We start from the raw sequence: 20,721 nt of genomic DNA, 5'->3' as shown, positions 1-20,721 counted from the left end.
GTGTGAATATTTACACCCCGGAGCGACATAAGTTACACCGACATAAAAGCTCATATGCACAGTGCTATACTGACAGGAGAGCTGCAGTGCTGTACGTAGAGAGATACCCTAAAGCCACAAAGGTGCAGCAGCAACAGTTGCTAAGTGGCTCAACAACATCTTAATAACTTAGAAGAGGGGAGGATTCTCTTCCATTTCCCTTACCACCAAGAAGCTTCTGGAGCTCATGTTAAGCACTGATTACAAGGCATGTATAGAATCAGTGTTTACTCCTGTAGAATTTGCTGTTATTACCTCTAAATATCGAGAGACAGATTCTTGTTTATGCTGAGGCCACTCTGCACCACACTGGCACTATGAAGTGGTCATGAATTACTTTTATGCTCATTTTAAGGCTGCTTTATGAAGACAGAGCAGTGCAAGGAGCCTTAGTGTAACTGACAATCAAGCCTTTAGGGTGAGATATTCAAAAGCACCTAAGGGCTTGTCTACACTACTGCTTAAATTGATATAAGTTACCTCACTCGGACGTGAAAAAGCCTCCCCTCTGAGCGACATAAGTGACATCGACTTAGAGCGATGTCTACACCATGCTATGTCATCAGGAGAAGCTCTACCACTGACATAGCTTCTGCCTCTCATTGAGGTCAAATAATTATACTGACAGGAGAGCACTCTTCCTTGGCATAATGTGTCTTCACAAGACGCACTACAGTGGTGCAGCTGCGCCGATGTAGTACGGTAATGTAGACTAGCCCCAAGAAACTGAAGCGCATAAGTCCCATTGACTTTCAGAGTGACCTGGACTTTTGAAAATCTCCCACCATTAAGGATACGCTCTCTCACTCTGTGGGTGAGCAGGATCCTGAAAATAGTGGAACTAGTGTGGTTCCAGTGAATGAAGGCACAGAGCACAGTCTTATGGACCACAGATGCACAAGAGCCTCTTACGCCAGTGAGTAGCCTTTAAGGTCTACACTGCAATCAGAGGTGTGATGGCAGCACAGGCTGCCATACCCACACTAGCTTTACCTATACTAGCATGGATACAAATGGTAGTGAAGACCTGGTCACATGGGCTTCAGGGCAAGCTAGCAATGCAAATATGTACCCAGGGTCCTGGTGTGCTTGGACAGCCTATGCTGAAGTCCGTGCCACTGCACCCTCACTTATTTTTAGCTGCATTAGCTATATTAAAGCTAGCATGGGAATGCTTACCCCAGGTGCAGTCACAGCTCCAGTTGCAGTGTAGACATACGCTTAGGGCAGGGGTCCTCAAACGTCATTGCACCGCGACCCCTTTCTGAGAACAAAAATTGCTACATGACCCCAGGAATGGGGAACTGAGCTCGTCCAAGTCCCGCCACCCCAGGCGGAGACGGAGGGAGGGGCAAAGCCAAAGTCCCCATGCAGAGTGCCTGTAACCTGAGCCCTGCTGCCCAGGGCTGAAGCCTTTGGGCTTTGGCTTTGGCCCCGGGCAGCAGGGCTCAGGCTTCAGCTTTGGCCCTTAGCAATGGGGCTTGGACTTTGGCCCCAGGCCCCAACAAGTCTAAGCCAGCCCCAGTGACCCCATTAAAACCGTTTGAGAACTGCTGCCTTAGGGACATGGAAGATCCCTGCAGGTCCAATGGATCGGTGTAATCCTATTCACCTACCCCAGACCATGAAGAGTAAATAGAACCACACCACAGATCCTTCTGCCACTCTGATGTTCCTCCCTTGCTAGAATCCATTGCTATGTGTGAAATAAGGTGGGAGCATGGCATAGCCAGTGATCCACTGCTCCTGCAGCCCTTCCATGCCCATATGGATATTCATGATCTGGAGTGGGTGAAAAGGATTCCTTATTTTCCTCCTGACCCCTGCAGAGTTCCTCAGCATGTATTCCAGTTACTTGAACTGCACGGCGGGGTCAGGACTTGTCCTCTGAGCTGCTGATGGAGTTCAGGATACAGAATACTTGTCCTGAAATACTGCTATTTGACTTGAGGACCTGGAAACGGAGAACTTGCTCCAAAAGAAAATCCTGCCATTCGTGCTGTCATGAGGCATTGAACAGCATAGGCTCAAAAGGCTTCATTCTAAAGGCAGAAGCCGAAGCCAGAGACAAATTCTTCTCCCATCAGTAATTACTTATAAAAGATGTTGTCTGTGTCTAGTTTTAAGGAGGTGGCTGAGGGCATCCAGTTGTTTTGGTGTTCTGATCGTATTACTGTCATCTATCTGCCGCCCTGACCGGGAAAACCGAGAAGTCTGCTGCTTGCCAGGGGCTAAGATTCGTGATGTGACGGAGAGACTGCCGAGACTCATCAAGCCCTCGGATCGCTACCCCTTCCTGCTTCTCCACGTGGGCACCAATGATACTGCCAAGAATGACCTTGAGCGGATCACTGCGGACTACGTGGCTCTGGGAAGAAGGATAAAGGAGTTGGAGGCGCAAGTGGTGTTCTCGTCCATCCTCCCCGTGGAAGGAAAAGGCCTGGGTAGGGACCGTCGAATCGTGGAGGTCAACGAATGGCTACGCAGGTGGTGTCGGAGAGAAAGCTTTGGATTCTTTGACCATGGGATGGTGTTCCATGAAGGAGGAGTGCTGGGCAGAGACGGGCTCCATCTTACGAAGAGAGGGAAGAACATCTTTGCCAGCAGGCTGGCTAACCTAGTGAGGAGGGCTTTAAACTAGGTTCACCGGGGGAAGGAGACCAAAGCCCTGAGGTAAGTGGGAAAGCGGGATACCGGGAGGAAGCACAGGCAGGAATGTCTGTGAGGGGAGGGCTCCTGCCTCATACTGGGAATGAGGGGCGATCAACAGGTTATCTCAAGTGCTTATATACAAATGCACAAAGCCTTGGAAACAAGCAGGGAGAACTGGAGGTCCTGGTGATGTCAAGGAATTATGACGTGATTGGAATAACAGAGACTTGGTGGGATAACTCACATGACTGGAGTACAGTCATGGATGGTTATAAACTGTTCAGGAAGGACAGGCAGGGCAGAAAAGGTGGGGGAGTAGCACTGTATGTAAGGGAGGAGTATGACTGTTCAGAGCTCCGGTACGAAACTGTGGAAAAACCTGAGTGTCTCTGGATTAAGTTTAGAAGTGTGTGCAACAAGAGTGATGTCATGGTGGGAGTCTGCTATAGACCACCGGACCAGGGGGATGAGGTGGATGAGGCTTTCTTCCGGCAACTCACGGAAGCTACTAGATCGCATGCCCTGATTCTCATGGGTGACTTTAATTTTCCTGATATCTGCTGGGAGAGCAATACAGCGGTGCATAGACAATCCAGGAAGTTTTTGGAAAGCGTAGGGGACAATTTCCTGGTGCAAGTGCTAGGGGAGCCAACTAGGGGGAGCGCTTTTCTTGACCTGCTGCTCACAAACCGGGTAGAATTAGTGGGGGAAGCAAAAGTGGATGGGAATCTGGGAGGCAGTGACCATGAGTTGGTTGAGTTCAGGATCCTGACGCAGGGAAGAAAGGTAAGCAGCAGGATACGGACCCTGGACTTCAGGAAAGCAGACTTTGACTCCCTCAGGGAACAGATGGCCAGGATCCCCTGGGGGACTAACATGAAAGAGAAGGGAGTCCAGGAGAGCTGGCTGTATTTCAAGGAATCCCTGTTGAGGTTACAGGGACAAACCATCCCGATGAGTCGAAAGAATAGTAAATATGGCAGGCGACCAGCTTGGCTTAATGGTGAAATCCTAGCGGATCTTAAACATAAAAAAGAAGCTTACAAGAAGTGGAAGGTTGGACATATGACCAGGGAAGAGTATAAAATATTGCTCGGGCATGTAGGAAAGATATCAGGAGGGCCAAATCGCACCTGGAGCTGCAGCTAGCAAGAGATGTCAAGAGTAACAAGAAGGGTTTCTTCAGGTATGTTGGCAACAAGAAGAAAGCCAAGGAAAGTGTGGGCCCCTTACTGAATGAGGGAGGCAAGCTAGTGACAGAGGATGTGGAAAAAGCTAATGTACTCAATGCTTTTTTTGCCTCTGTTTCACTAACAAGGTCAGCTCCCAGACTGCTGTGCTGGGCAACACAAAATGGGGAAGAGATGGCCAGCCCTCTGTAGAGATAGAGGTGGTTAGGGACTATTTAGAAAAGCTGGACGTGCACAAGTCCATGGGGCCGGACGAATTGCATCCGAGAGTGCTGAAGGAATTGGCGGCTGTGATTGCAGAGCCCTTGGCCATTATCTTTGAAAACTCGTGGCGAACGGGGGAAGTCCCGGATGACTGGAAAAAGGCTAATGTAGTGCCCATCTTTAAAAAAGGGAAGAAGGAGGATCCTGGGAACTACAGGCCGGTCAGCCTCACCTCAGTCCCTGGAAAAATCATGGAGCAGGTCCTCAAAGAATCAATCCTGAAGCACTTAGAGGAGAGGAAAGTGATCAGGAACAGTCAGCATGGATTCACCAAGGGAAGGTCATGCCTGACTAATCTAATCGCCTTTTATGATGAGATTACTGGTTCTGTGGATGAAGGGAAAGCAGTGGATGTATTGTTTCTTGACTTTAGCAAAGCTTTTGACACGGTCTCCCACAGCATTCTTGTCAGCAAGTTAAGGAAGTATGGGCTGGATGAATGCACTATAAGGTGGGTAGAAAGCTGGCTAGATTGTCGGGCTCAACGGGTAGTGATCAATGGCTCCATGTCTAGTTGGCAGCCGGTGTCAAGTGGAGTGCCCCAGGGGTCGGTCCTGGGGCCCGTTTTGTTCAATATCTTCATAAATGATCTGGAGGATGGTGTGGATTGCACTCTCAGCAAATTTGCGGATGATACTAAACTGGGAGGAGTGGTAGATACGCTGGAGGGGAGGGATAGGATACAGAAGGACCTAGACAAATTGGAGGATTGGGCCAAAAGAAATCTAATGAGGTTCAATAAGGCTAAGTGCAGGGTCCTGCACTTAGGATGGAAGAATCCAATGCACCGCTACAGACTAGGGACCGAATGGCTCGGCAGCAGTTCTGCGGAAAAGGACCTAGGGGTGACAGTGGACGAGAAGCTGGATATGAGTCAGCAGTGTGCCCTTGTTGCCAAGAAGGCCAATGGCATTTTGGGATGTATAAGTAGGGGCATAGCGAGCAGATCGAGGGACGTGATCGTTCCCCTCTATTCGACACTGGTGAGGCCTCATCTGGAGTACTGTGTCCAGTTTTGGGCCCCACACTACAGGAAGGATGTGGATAAATTGGAAAGAGTACAACGAAGGGCAACGAAAATGATTAGGGGTCTAGAGCACATGACTTATGAGGAGAGGCTGAGGGAGCTGGGATTGTTTAGTCTGCAGAAGAGAAGAATGAGGGGGGATTTGATAGCTGCTTTCAACTACCTGAAAGGGGGTTTCAAAGAGGATGGCTCTAGACTGTTCTCAATGGTAGCAGATGACAGAACGAGGAGTAATGGTCTCAAGTTGCAATGGGGGAGGTTTAGATTGGATATTAGGAAAAACTTTTTCACTAAGAGGGTGGTGAAACACTGGAATGCGTTACCTAGGGAGGTGGTAGAATCTCCTTCCTTAGAGGTTTTTAAGGTCAGGCTTGACAAAGCCCTGACTGGGATGATTTAACTGGGACTTGGTCCTGCTTTGAGCAGGGGGTTGGACTAGATGACCTTCTGGGGTCCCTTCCAACCCTGATATTCTATGATTCTATGATTCTACTGTATTAAATTTGCATCTGCCATAACAGATTGTTCTGTTCACATACATAGTGTAGCAGAAAAGATGGAGTGTGGCTTGAAGAAATGGACAGAGACAAGTAGTGACAATTTTCTGGGGACTTGCCATAACAGGAAAAAATTTTGAGGAGGAGTCTCTCTGGATATCACAGAATAACAAATAATAAACTAGTGCATTTCTTAAAATAACTTTAACATAGTTTTTTAAAGGTTGAATATGAAGCTCTCAAAAGCCAGGAAACCTTAACTGGGCCCCATTCATGCATGCAATTTGCAGGGATTCTCAGGACATGTTTTTTGGTGGCCCCAAATGAGGCCACCAACTTGCTGATGGCTGTTCTGACACTTTTTCCCTAAAATACTTAATTAGCTTTAGGAAAAAAAATAAATATCCACATACACACATCCAAATCACTGTAATTTATTTATTGCTAACTAGTAAGTCTTTTGTGAAAAGTGATATTAACAAACATACAAGTATCACTTTTCACAGCAGACTTACTCAGCCCTGGCAAGCCTAGGGACAAATTAAGCCCCGGATGGGGGGTTGTGGGAGGCAGCAGGGGCCAATGGGGATGGGGGGGGCAGGGAAGCAGCAGGGGGCTGGATCCTGAAGCCCCACAGCCAGAGCCTGAAGACCCATGGCCAGGGGACCAGGCCTGGGGATGGAGCCTGGAGCCATGTGGCTAGAGCCTGGGACCTGCCACTGCGCAGCCGGAGCCTGGGGATGGAGCCCGAAGCCCCATGGCCAGAGCTTGCTACCCCAGGGCTAAAGCCTGAGCCTCACCACCCCTGGGAAGATGGGGAAATCATGGGCTGCCTGCTCCTCCAGTGTTGTGCCCCAGGTGTCTCCAGAGGTGGTGTGCCACAGGTGTCAACCAACACCAACGCAGTACATCCAGGAGCAACAGGGAGGGGAGGGGCTGCTACTTTACCCCCTCAATCATAGTCCAGGAGGCTGTGGCCGCATTTGAGAAGTGCTGCATTATAGTCTTTAATCATATGACCACTTGCTCAAATAGCACATGTAATATGATGTAGTTTTTTCTGATCTATCTATCTATCTATCTATCTATCATTTTATACAGATGCTAGCTGAGATCTATCCAGATTGGGTGACTGGGGAGAATTGGAGCTATAATTTGAGTCTCATTTATGTGCAAAAAAAAAAAGTTATAAGGATTGCTACATGTTGCTGTGACACGATTTTTTCAGGGGGCTTGCGTCTTGGATTATTAATCATGTTTATTATGGTAGTGCCAAAGAGCCAACCAAGAATGAGGCCCCATTGTGCTAGGCAAAGTACATACACCGAGAAATAGATGGTCCCTGCCCCAAAGAGCTTATAATCTAAATATTCAGGACACAGGCTGGAGGAAGGGGTATAACACACAAACAGAGTGAACAATGTGATGGCAGCAAATGGCATGATAGTTCCATGATTTTTTGGGAGGTGGGGGGAGAGGGTTGGTGAGTTTAATTAAGAGGGAGTAAGCTACATAGGAAGGGCAGGAAATGGGAGAAGAGGGGCAGGTGTGGAGTGAAGCTAAGGTATGAGGGAGGGTTGGAGCAATCAGCAGAGGTCAGAGAAAGATCAGTCAAAACTGTAGAAAGTGCTCTGAATGTGCGAAGGTCCCTGCTTTGGCTGCTTCTGTTCCAACCACTGTAGTCCTTGGTTGGCTCCTCCAGAGGGTAGGGATGAGTGGAGCAGCTGTCCAGGGTGCAAAGCTGCAGGGGCAAAAAAATGGGACAGAGAAATAAGCGGAAAAAATGGTAGGGGATGCAAATATGCTTGCTCACCCCAGCTGTTAAAATCCCCTAGTTACGGCTCTGGACTCCTCTCTGCAGTGTTTCTGCCAAGGCCACCTTGCTCAAACTACCACTAAATTGAAGCACTAACCTTACCCTAGACCTTCACAAAGCATGACAATTTTCAAGACAGTCCAAGTAAGCTTGTGGATTTTAGAGGACCCAGAAATATCAGCTGTTAAACTGTATGCTAGTGTCAACTTGAACTATGATGTTCCGTGCCCTCCGCCCCGCACTAAATAAACTATCACTAATTTATTTCTATTTATTCTATTTTTATCTCCTGTGGTTTTTAAAATGCTTATCAATATACTTATGGACATTGTTAATTTTATAAACTGCACATTTTCATACTTTAAATTCATGTTACACCCTAAAACTTTCATTTAAAATCTGAGTTTGCATAAAGTATGAAATTTAAGTAAAGTACCGTATTGCTTTACAGAATACAGTTCCAGGAAAGCAAATGACCATAAAAGTTGGTAGCTGCATCAGGCAGAAATTTGTATTCATGAAAGTTCCTGTGTCTCTGAGATTGCTTTCCAGGAAGCTGTTCAATTTTCACTAATCCAGTATTTCAAGATATCTATTGTTTTCAACACTAGGTGAAAAAAAGTAGTGTAAAGCAGATAAAAATAATTATCTATTATACTGAAAGAAATGTGATGAATGGATTTGTTTTAGTTCTGTATCCATCTTAGCAAAAGAAGTTTTAAAGAATTTACTACATAAAAGAATAGACTGCTTCTGCTGTTCAAATAACTGCTACATTCAAATGGGTTTAAGACGAAATGGGATCTAAGGACACCTGAGTTGTTGAGTTACCTATTTCCCAAAGTTAAAATACAGTTAAGTAAAGAGATCCTTCCTGAATTAGGGCCTGATCCAAAATCCTTCTAAATCATTGCCCAGGACAAGCAGGTGAATGACTGACAGACGTATGGGATGGGTTTAAACAACAGGCTGCAACTTTATAAATTATACCTTGGGGGAGACACACTACGTTGCCCTCACCAGCTCTCAAGTACCAGACATTTAATTGGTTCCAGTGCAGGTTACAGGGCTGTGATGTTGCACTCCATATGATTTTATGAAAATATGCTAATGAGTGTGAATATAATGTAACAGGAATATGCTTCATGCAGAAGGTCTCTGTAAGGTACCATTACAAAGTTTATAATCTACTGAGTGTGGTCATCCTAGTTGTATAAGTGTATCATTCTTGTATCTGAAACTAGAAATAAGAACTATAATTCTGAGGTCCTATTGTAATTATGCAAAGTGTGGGCCATTAGTGGTGGTTTGGGCTCTTGATGGCTCCCATCAACTGGGACAACTGGTTATAAATGGCTCCGTTTACTTGCAAGCCTTCCTGAGTCAGACCAGGCAGAATGAAGGCTTGGGGTCTCACAGGACATGTGACCATGTCACCTGGTACTGGAATCCATCCTAAACCTGGCTATGGTGCTTAAAGCTGGTGCTTTTCCATTTAGAAGGAGGGGTGGGGACCCAGAGAGACAAAAGATTCCCACCTTGTGCCAAAGCTATATAAGGGGGTGGAACTGAACAAAGGAGGTTCCAGTCATGAGAAATCCCCTAGTTACCACCTGAGCTGGAGCTAACAAGAACTGTATCAGGGAAAAGGATTGGGCCCAGACTAGGAAGGAGTCTAGTCTGTGAAATAAGCTTATTGGAAGATCTCTAAGGGTGAGATTCATCTGTAATCAGTTTCTTAATGTATTAGAGTTCAATTTGCATGTTTTGTTTTATTATGCTTGGTAACTTACTTTGTTGTGTCTGTTATTACTTGGAACCACTTAAATCCTACTTGTTATACTTAATAAAATCACTTTTATTAATTAACCCAGAGTAAGTAATTAATATCTGGGGGAGCAAACAGCTGTGCATACCTCTCTATACCTTGGTATAGAGGGTGGACAATTTATGAGTTTACCCTGTATAAGCTTTATACAGTGTAAAACACATTTATTTGGGGTTTGGATCCCATTGGGAACTGAGTATCTGGGTGCTGGAGATAGGAGCACTTGCTAAGCTGTTTTCAGTTAAGTCTGCAGCTTTGGGGGCATGGGTCAGCCCCTGGGTCTGTGTTGGAGCAGGCTAGCATGTCTGGCTCAACAAGACAGGATTCTGGAGGCCTAAACTTGCAGAGAAAATGGGCTCAGAGATAGTCTCAGCATGTCAGGTGACAGTCCCAAGGGGGTCTCTGTGACCGAACCTGTCTTTTAGCTTTTCCCTGCACTGGATATCGACCCCTGCAAGGGCCAGCAATTAGTATGGATGAACCCTTTGCCCACCATGCTGCTACTCATCTCCTGCCTTCCCAGTCCTTAATGTCACAAAGCCAAATGTCAGCATCTGACAGATGCACTCCATCCTCCTTAAAGAGCTAATTGAACAGGATACCCCTACGTATCTATCACTGCTCCCCTATCTCCCAAAATTATGCTGGCTGCTTCATTGGTCACATTTTTCCATGGCCGGCTCAATGCAGGCTGGCTCAATTCCCCCTCCCCGAATACAGTCTCGTCTAGCGAGACTCTCCAGCCAAACCAATCGACCGGGAAGCCATAACTGTGTAAGCAGCTTTATGATACAGCTTTCTGGATCCTAATCCTTAAATTTAATCCAGTGCAATTCACTAGGTCATTTTCATCCAGATGAGTAACCAGGACACCAAGTGTTGGTAGCTTAGCCCTCAGCGAATACAGCAGAGGCATGAGCTGGTCTCAGCGCATATCCTGTCTATCAAACCAGGGAAAGCTAATAGCTTCATCCTTGAAGTTTAGTTGTGATCCACTTGCAGACCTGGATGCCTGCCTATGGGCCAGTGCACAATAGAATGCTTGGCGATCCAGACCTCAATCTTCCTCCCAATGTCTCCTGCAATCATAAATGCCAAGGTTATTGCAACCCCCCCAGTGTGCCCAGATGGCCAAGACCAGGAGGAATACCTGTTAGTCTACAATAAGGAATTAAGCCAGGCAGGTGCCCACAGATCATGGAGGAAGCCAATCCCCAGTGCATCAGGTACACTGCATATCTCACCTCTTGGTGCTCAGAGATGGGAAATACATTTTTGAAATCTTTCTTAATCTCTGACTCCTGCAACTTTGACATAACCAGTCTTTAAACCAGAAAGAAATATTCCTAAAGCTGTCATGAACCAAGGCTCCAGCACTGGTTAGGCATTGCCTGTGGGTTACAGCTGATGCACAACAGAAGGTCCTGGAATCTGTTCTCTTCAAAGCGAGACAAAGCATCGGCAATGCCATTATCTACATCTGGAACATGAACTGCACAGAAAAGGAACGTAAATGAAAGGCAATTTAAAACAAATGCTCTCACTAACTTCATTACCTGTGCTGACTTGGCTGATTCTGGATGATATGCACCACCACCTGGTTGTCACACCAGAAAGAAACCAGCTTATTTTGGAATTCCTCACCCCAGCTACAGGAAAAAACTGTGTTGCCTAATCTGCTGACCACCCGTGTGCCCATGATTTGCCTTGAATATATACTCCAAAACCAATCCCCCAGCGGCATCAGATTGTATGTGAAGCTCTGATCCCACAGCCCTGTTGATTCACCGGAAAGATACCCCGTTAAATTTATCGAGAAATCACCAATACCTCCAAGTCAGCTTTATATCCCTGGTTACCCTGATGCAATGATGAGACTCCAGGCACAACAGACCTTGCCTGGAGCAACCACTTGACAAGCAAAGTTCAAATGCCTGAAGAGCCTCTATAACTGCCTGAGACTACTGTATCTAGTACCCCACATTGCCTGGATCAACGCCCTTCGATTTTCCAGCTTCTCTCTTGGGAGCTGTGATAAAGCTTACATGGTATCTAACTTCCTTCCCAAATAAGTCAACTTTGGCACTAGGCCTTCAGTCTCTTCAGAAGCTGCTGGGACCACCCAAGTGCCTGAACATCTCTGAAAAGCCCTCAATAGGTATGCACATTCACCAAGCCCTAACTTTCACGTGGAGAGAGAGTCATCAAGATAATGGACCAGTTTTAAGCTTGTTTCCGTCACAACTGCCCATTCTTGTACTAACTTCTCAAAAGCAGAGTACAACATGGAATAGCCCTTGGGTAAACATGGATCCAAATAGTAGTAACCTTTATGTGGAAAACCCAACAATCTGAAATCTTTAGATTGGACAGGTAGCTACTGAAATGTCACATTTTGCTAACTGAGCTCCTTGGCCACATCTCTTTGTCATGGCTCCTGCTGTAGCAAAGGAGCAATATCAAACTGAAAATAATTAGGATAAATATTGTCACTAACAGAGGAGCCCCAGAGGTAATACAAATGATGCATAACTCTGTATACTTCTTTTGCTTTGTTAGGAACCAAACCCAGAGGAGAAAGCCCAAAGTCCAACACTGGTAAACTCACAAATGAGCCCTTTTAGTTTCTACTTCCTCCTGTATTTTCTTTTGAACTATATGTTTAAATCAGTTAATGGATTTTAATTTGTTTGCCTATACATGATATCTTTCTCCTTTGTATGGGATCTGAAAGCCAATTAAGAATCCATTCCAAATATAATCTGCATCTTTTTTGCTGGGCTTGTCCAACAACATGCTCCTTAATATATCCAATTTAACTGGAGATGGTGCTTTTCTCTGCATTGCTACCTCTATTTGCTGCTCCAGCTGGTGACCCGTCTTTCCCCCAAACTGGGTCTTTCTTTTTGAACAGATGCATGCTCTATGCTGCCCCCAGTGGTCCAAGTAGAAATCATTTCTTGCCAGTACAGCACACATGGGAGGGACACAAGAGGGGGGCACGTGACCTCCCCACAGGACCCTCCATGTGACTCCTCCCCGCCCCACCCCAGCCAAGGGCCTCCATGCCCTCCACGTCCCCTCCGACACCCCCTTTTGTATATAAAACATCAACATGCTTAACTACTACTCACTTTCTCCCCAAGTATGTAGTATTCAGTCTGTTTATATGGACTATGGGAGTTGGGTGAGGACCCATTTCAGCATATGTATGACTTATTAAAAGACAAATTTTAAGTAGAACTGTTTTATGGTATTGTACCCAAACTGCTTTATGGTATTGTACCCAAACATTGTATTTCAATGGGGGACTCAACTTCCTTTATAGGAACAGACTCCTGAAACTCTTACCAGTTCACAAATGATTAAGCATTTACCAGATTAGGTTCCAAATTCATAAATTGTTCTGGAGGAAACTGACAATGCCTGAGCTGTCAGATCAGAAGGAGCTTCATTCGAATAAAGGTGGGCAGATGTCTGATAAGATGTCTTAGCTCCGTTGCTAAGATGAGGAACATATTTTCAGCAAAGTTCTTGGCAGATTCCTGAGGCAGCTGGTTTAAGGCCATCAGTGTCCGGCATTATAATCTCCACCTGTAATTCTCTCACCCACAGAGATGGAAAATGAGGCTTTTGTTTTCTTTGTTTTGCTGCTCCAGTTCCAGTAACAAAATGCATGTTAGACTAGTTTGGCTTCAAAGAAGAATTCTATGTTTACACTGGGAACGGACACCACTGATTCCTGTCAGGCTGCAGAACTGGGCTGACATCAGAATCCAAACATCCTCTGGTCAGTGCAAGCAAAAGCATTCCTCTAATGATTTGGACTTGATGTGATGCAGTATGAATGTCATAGATAATTCAGACCAATGGGGAAAAACAGAATAAAAAACACTGTTTTATTTAAACACCTTCTGTCCCTCCCACCCCTCCCCTCGAGGACTCCTGACCAATGTAAAACAGCACAATACACATGCTAACAAACTTAAACTAAGTTTTTGTTTAATTTTGTTAGCATACGGATTGTGCTGCTAAAGCCATAAAGAACAAATGCCCTCCCTGGCCTCATTCTGCTCCTTTAAGGACAAGAGTGCAGCCCTGCTCCCCGAGCCGTGTGCTCTGGTGGTGGGGGCGGGTTAGTCCCATATCTTTCTGGCACCCTCTCAAGGCTAGATATCTCTTGCAGGTATGGGGTACCAGAGGGTACCGCCCTACTTGCACTCCTGGTTGCCCCCCACCATGTCCCACATGCATGCTCGCATTTAGAAAAGGAGCAAAAACACTTCTTTTCTTCACTCAGATCGAAACACGCATTCGATTTACCATCTCCTCTTGTTACCCAATTTTTCAGTGCTGGTAACCTACCATCTGTTTAAAAAAAGTATAGGATCATGCATTCAGGCTACAAATCCTAGTCCTTCCTTCCCCATAGCACAATCCCATCATCCACCTTTCTTTCTAAATTACTGTCACATCTCAACCATGCATTGCTGCAGCATGTGACATGACCACACACTATAAGACCTATAGATTTGAGATGGGGAATACATTGCTCTGGGCTTCATTCTCACATTCTACTTGTCAATATGTAAAAAGCCAAGGTCCAATTATCTATGATCTTAGCCACCTTTCATTTTTTGTTCTTTCCATATTCTTTTTGTCATCCGCATCCTCATCATCTCTAAAAGCAGGGTGAAGATTTTAGTGTATTTCCCTCTCAAAATTTCTACTTTGCTTTAACCGCTTTCAGTAAGTGTGCTTCTGGTGGTTTGTCGGGTCCCATACATGATCAGGCACTGCTATTTGGGGCTGGTGGTGTCATTGGAAGCTGGCCTATCCCATGCCCCTGTGTTCTAAGGGGCCTGCTGTGGTAGCTTGTCCCAGCCCCACATGTGTTAAAACTGCTGTTTCCTCTGATGTGGAATTACCTGCTCCAGATGTGGTCCCTAGTGTTCTGGCCATGAGAAGACCTAGAGAGTCAGCTAGTCTGCCAACCCGTGCTGGGGGTCTGTGTCCAGTGCCCTTTGCCTGCACATAGCTGGAGCTATATCTGGCATGATTATATGAACTGCCTTTCTGGGCACTCCCTTTGGGTTCCCCTGTATTTCAAGGTTCCAGTCCTCTGCACATACTGCTAGAGGGTGATTCATATCTGGCTACCCCTTGACTGTCACTGTCCTCGAACTCCTCCCCTGAATCTGGGTCCCATGAGTCTTGATACTGTGATCGAGGGACAGAACTGCTGGGGAGTTGACCCTCCCTCAGCTTTTCAGGGTTGCCTATATCCAGTTCATCAGCACACCCCATTTCACTCCATCCCTCTGAAATCACCTGGATGGGGATCGCTGATTCACCACCTGAAACTGGGATCCTATTCCTGGGCAGTCTATGGCCATCAGCGTTTTTTCCCCAGTGTGTGGTGGCAGCTCCTCCCCCTGGATCCCTGAACCATGATTTGGTATAAGTGATTCCTTTGCAAACACTGGTGGCCAAAGCTCACTCGAAGGGCATGGTCCGTGGACCCAATCTGCCAACGTATGCCTGAAAAAATAGTTTATAAAGGGATCTTTGAAGCCAGGGTTCTGCCCTTCCTTTTGGGGAGGGGTGTCTGGTTCCTTGCTGACGCCGTCTCTCTTAGAGCTAGTCCTGTGAGGTCCAGAGCACTCCTGTGACTTTCCTGGATGTTAAGAGCTCAGTCATGAGCATCCTTGGGCACTGCTTTCGGTGCCCCATGATGGGGTAATTTCACTATCTGACCTTACCCTCATTTCCTTCATGGTTGGGCTCAGTGCATGCCCTGGCAATAAACTGAGACCCTTTTGTTCGTTAGCATACTCATGAGAGATTTTTATCCATTTACACGCCAATCCTTTGACGGGGTCTTTACCCTCAGTCATTCTCAGATTTAGCTTTTCCTATGAAAAATAGGAAGTTAAAAGTAGTGCCACGCATCCTGAAACTGGAACGACAGTCTGGCAGTCCCGATATTTGTTGCTGTGTTCTGCATGTCCTAGATATGACAATTAGCATCTCAAATTTATTTTGGGCTTTGTGGTGGTGTTGCATGGAGAAGTGAGAACACAAACGTCACAATAGTGTCAATGTTTGTCTCAGTAAGACAAATTCAGGAGGGTGGCAGCAAGGGGTATGTGATGTTGTGTGGAAAAGGACATACTGTGGATCGTCAGATGTCCAGATCCAGCATTCATTGCCAAACAGCAAACCAGGCCAACATTAGAGTTTGCCAAGCTTTTCATTTCCTGATAGCCACATGATATTATCATACTAAGCTACATTAAAATGTCTAAAGATTCTGTCTTTTTTCTTCATTTGCATTTTAATCCGGACAAGGCAGGTCAAGGTATCTCATTTTTTAAAAATCTCTGCTTTCATGGAGAGAGACTTGCTACTTGAAAGGCTTTTGAAGCAATTCTTCAATAACATAGGAATTTTCCGTTCTTAACACTTACTCATTAACAAGGACACAGTTACGTAGTGCTACTAATTCTCTAACAGCATCTGCATGTTATTCAAAGTAACAAACAGAATGGCCTTCAAGTTCTTTCTGTCAGGACTAGCTACAGCCCTGTCAATTTTATGGTTTCTCTGCATAAACTGTGGGTTTTCAGACTGTTCTATGGGTCTGGGGGAAACCTCTCATCTCTAAGGAGATCTGCCCTGATTGGCTCTTTCCCATTCCCTTGCTACATGGGCAAGGCCCACGAATCAGGAGAAAATGTATAGGCAGGATAGATAATTAAATAGTTCAAGTGTGGGAGGAGGATTGCTAGTTAAATACAAGGGTAGAGAACTAAACGTGTGGGGAAATCAGGTAATTAAATACTGGAATGAGACAAGGGGCTTGAGGATGAAATCCTGAGATGTGAAATGGTGGCGCTAGGTGAGAAAACCAGATAAATCACTTTGATAGGTGAGGGAACTAAAAGACAAATTGCTTCAGTGGGAGTGGCCTGAGGAGCTGAAAATTCACTAATTGTGAAATACTGAGGTCAGAAATCAATGGAATCAGGGGGTTCTGAATTGGTTGATAGGCAGACCAGCAGCTGCTACTCCGTTTGGCCCCTGTCTCTTCCTCTCCACTCTTTCTCTTCATCTCTTTCTCCTATCTCTACCCCCTTTAATGCATTTTAGAAATCTGCTGGCTTTTGCTGTGAAGATTTTTGGCAGGTTTACCAGTAAACCACCCCCAGAGGATAGGCTATTGAGGATCAGGGCAAAAGCCATCAGTGATAAAGCTCTTTGCCTCTGAAGCAGTTCTACATCCCAGTGGCCTCTCTGGCTCCTTGGCATAGAGTTAGCAGTTCTTGAGATTTTATCACAAGCCTCACAATATTTGTTGTTTTTTCTTAAAACCCGAGCTCCTGGAATCAGGTGATCATATGCGAATCCCTGCTTTCACTTACAGAAATGGTAGATTTCTAGCCTACATGATTGCAGTGAAAACTTGTAAATGAGAGCCCTAAAGACTCAATGAAAAACCAGAAGGCAAGTAACAACACAACTTTTAAAAAACGCCTCACAACTTTAAAACTGTTCTCATGATTTTGGAGGGCCTAACTTTTGAACACTTGGGGTTGCTGGTATTGTTGCAGCACATTTCTGTTTGGGCCATACTCTCAGGGACACCCTTTGGCAACATGCCTTCACAGAGAGTTTTACATGCTGTGAAGCAACAGGATTAGCTCCACAATTGATTTAGCACAGAGCTGGGAGTCTGCTGTTAATACAAAAAGAGCCCAGTTACTTGTGCAACTGCTTCATGTTTATAGTGAGCACAGCACTAAAAAATTAGGTCCTAAAGGATCTGAATCACAAACTCACTATAAATGTAAAGAGGTAACAACTTTATTGAATACATCCAACCTTGGACTGATATATACTGTAATTCAAATTAATTAACTCCCATGTATTTTATCCCAAGTCTCAAATAAAACCTGTAAAACTTGGAATCCATTATTTGCGGTTTTTCTCTGCTTTGACTGTTCCAAAATCATGGCCAGAATTTGGAACTTATTCTCTGCTGATGTGAAAGGGTGAAACTCATTGAATTCAATGGAGCTGTGTCCATTTACCTTATCAGAATTTGGCTCACTGATGAGGCTTTTCCAGGACATTGCAAAAGCATTCAGCTAATACTTTTTTAGTTTTATTTAAGCATGTATAGTAACTGTTGTAGCTGGCTTCAAATACGTATAGGTCAATAAAATCTAAATGGTGTGTTTTATGTATATTATTTTATGGGAATTTTTGGCTTGACTTTTTTACACCTGATCTGGTTATAAACCACAACAGCTTACAGAGCATACTCCCAGCAGGGTCTATTTCCCTTTTTTCTTGTCCTTGTTCTTTTTCTTTCTTTCTTTTTTTCTTTTCTTCTTCTTCTTCTTCTTCTTCTTTTTTTTTTTTTTTTTTTTTTTTAAGAAATCCATGTTTATAAAGCCCCAAGCTGATGGATCCTGCTGAGAGTATGTTGTGTGGCAATGTCAGTCATGTTTTATTAGCTTTCCTGACAGTTATGGGGAAAACTGCATTTGTCAGATGAGAAGAAAAAAATAATTTCTATGCTTCTGTCTGACTTACAGAAACAAAAGCGTCTTGTAAAAAGTTAGATGGTTATGAGAGAGGAGCAGCCATTGCGTCTGTTCATCTTCCAACCACTACATACACTGTTGAAGTCAACAGGCAATTTCTATGAGAAAAGACTAAAGGATCCAGGCTTATGTTACAGGGTTGGCTGAAATTTAGCCACTTTTTTTATTTAATTAATTAAATTTTAAACAGAAGCTTATCTAGGGTGGGATTTTCAAACATGCATAAGTGATTTAAAGAGTACACATCTCTACAGTTCATACAACCACTATCATGGTGGATTCTTCCACTATTAGGCACTATACATAGAAGGTATGTTCCCACTACCTATAGGTATAGTGGATTTGAGGTATTTCAGATCCAACATATAGTAATACAAATAATAAATAATAATAGAGAAAATTTCAAAATATGATCTGTTTGTGGATGTGCAATGTCGATACTTGTGAGGGCAAATGACGGAACTTATAAACACACAGGGTGAAAGCCTGGCCCTACTGGAGTCAATGACAAACTCCCATCGATTTCAAGAGTGCCAGCATTTCACATATAATTCATCACTTGCTTTTTATATGTCAGTAGAGGCGGTTCACTAATTGTGCATCTAGTTCTTTACTTTTACATCACGGTGATAAGCCTGAAATAGATTAATAATCAAAAGTTAAAGAAAACTTTCCAGTTTACTCACAGATCTTTATATTGAAATTCCTGAACATTACCAAAGTTTCAGTTCCCATCAAGGTACTGTTCTCACTGTTTATATTTTTGCCAGTAGCCTTAGGATTTCAGCCAGTCCAAATCTGCCTCAACAACTGCCCATTGCAGATGCTGCTCCTTATTTCTAGAGTAATTTTTCTTTCAGAAGTGGCTGTGTCATGATTAAACTGGAATTACATGGCCAGCTAAGCTTGCTACCCTCTGAGGGGAGGAATCACAGTCATAATATCATGACAGTGATATCTGATGCAGTGGTACTACATTACACGTAACCACCCCATGGCCCTATTGTTTCGGGAAGGGGTGGAGTGGTGAATGTTAGAGATGAGCGAGGGTTGATTCAAGGTTCAGCTATCGTCGTTTTATGCAGGTTCAGAGTAGCAGTTTTATGCAGTATGGTTCAGTATGTGGAAAAGGCTGCAAAACTGTTTTTGTTGGCCCCTGAGAAATGGTCTCAGGACAGTGGTAGTGACAGGATGGCACAGGTAATCCTCCAGTGCCCTGCCACCCGCATGCATCCCCTGAACCTAATGGAGGAGTAAATGGGGATTAGAAGGGGAGTGGTTGGAGCACTTTGTACTCTGGCTGTTGTAGGCTGTGGGCAACCACCATAGGTTAGAGCAGCCTCTGTTCTGAATCCTGGAGATAAAAAAAGGCATTCCCTCTCTCAGTTATGGTTTGTGGCTTCTGTGCTCCATTTCTTAAAAGGCACAACCCAAAGTCTGGTGAGGGTTCTCACTTTGCTGAACAGATGAACTGGATAATAGATTCCATATTTGAAATAAAATATTGAGGAGGAAGGCCAGCTTCCTAGTCAACTGATCTGATACTTTGGCATAGCTTGATTCATCCTGCAGCCTTGCAGCCTCAGTCTGTGGGATCATCAGTTTTCACAAGCTAAGCAAGATTGGAGTTAGTCACTATTTACATGGGCAACTTTCAAGAACATTGCAGAGTGTTGCGAGGCAGCAGGGTAGGTGACAAGAGTACATCCGAACTGCAGCTGGGAGCATGCTGCCCTGTACGAGTAGACAGACGCCCTAGCTGTGGTGGAGCTAGCACACTAAAACGAGCAGTGTGGCTGGGGGGTAGCATGGGTGGCGGCTTGGTCTTGCCACCTAAGCACAAACCCACGCAGACTCCATAATTATGTAGCTAGCCTGAGCCTCCTCCTTTGGTATCCCGGCTACACTGCTCTTTTTAGCATGCTAGCTTGAGCAGAGCAAATATGTGTCTATCTACTTTTATCTGCTTGTGCTGGGGGGTGGGGTATTAAATCAATGGTCCATCATGGTGCTTAGGGTACTGGGTTTGTTTTTCCCCTCATATTTAAAGCCTAATTTCTGTCCATTTTGGACATTAAAAATCCTATGGGACTTCTCACAAAGAGCATTAACCCCAGTATCCCGACTAAATTCTAAGGTGCGTAACTATGTTCTGCCTAGCTATTTAAATTCTCCCTATGGTTCCAATGATTAGGATATTTGCTTCCTGTCCTAAATTGTGAGTGCGCTGGTTTGGGCAGTTATAAAGTCTGAGTTCCACTCGAGAGAATGCTGCATTTCCTTGGTGGCTGAGTCATCCATGTATATAAATAACAGATTGGATTAAATTTGCAAAAGCACGGAAGTCTATGTCTACCCTTAAACCACTAAAGCAGCACCACTGTAGCACTTCAGGGTAGACACTCACTACAGTGGTGGGATGGTTTCTTTTGTCATTGTACTTAGTCTACATTCCCAAGAGGTGGTAGCTAGAGCTGCCTACACCGGCAGCTAGGTTGGTTGGCTTAACTCTGTTGCCCAAGGGTGTGGATTTTTCAGACCCCTGAGTACCATCACTGGGTTGACCAAACTTGTTAGTGGAGACCTGGCCTTAGATTCTTCCCAGTGAAAGGTAAATAGGTTGTTTTTCTGTTTCTCTGAAATTGACCACTCCCAATGTCATCACAGTTAAGCAGCAGGTGCAAGAAATGGGCTGAGGACTATGAATATAACACATACATGCTCCATGCAGAGGGAGTGATACAACATTAGAAAAACAGCATGATTAGCCAGATGGCTCATGTTGGATGATGCTCA

Source organism: Dermochelys coriacea, chromosome 1 (assembly GCF_009764565.3).
Source record: "Dermochelys coriacea isolate rDerCor1 chromosome 1, rDerCor1.pri.v4, whole genome shotgun sequence".
NCBI classification, from domain to species: domain Eukaryota; kingdom Metazoa; phylum Chordata; order Testudines; family Dermochelyidae; genus Dermochelys; species Dermochelys coriacea.
Note: the sequence above shows the minus strand (reverse complement) of the source record.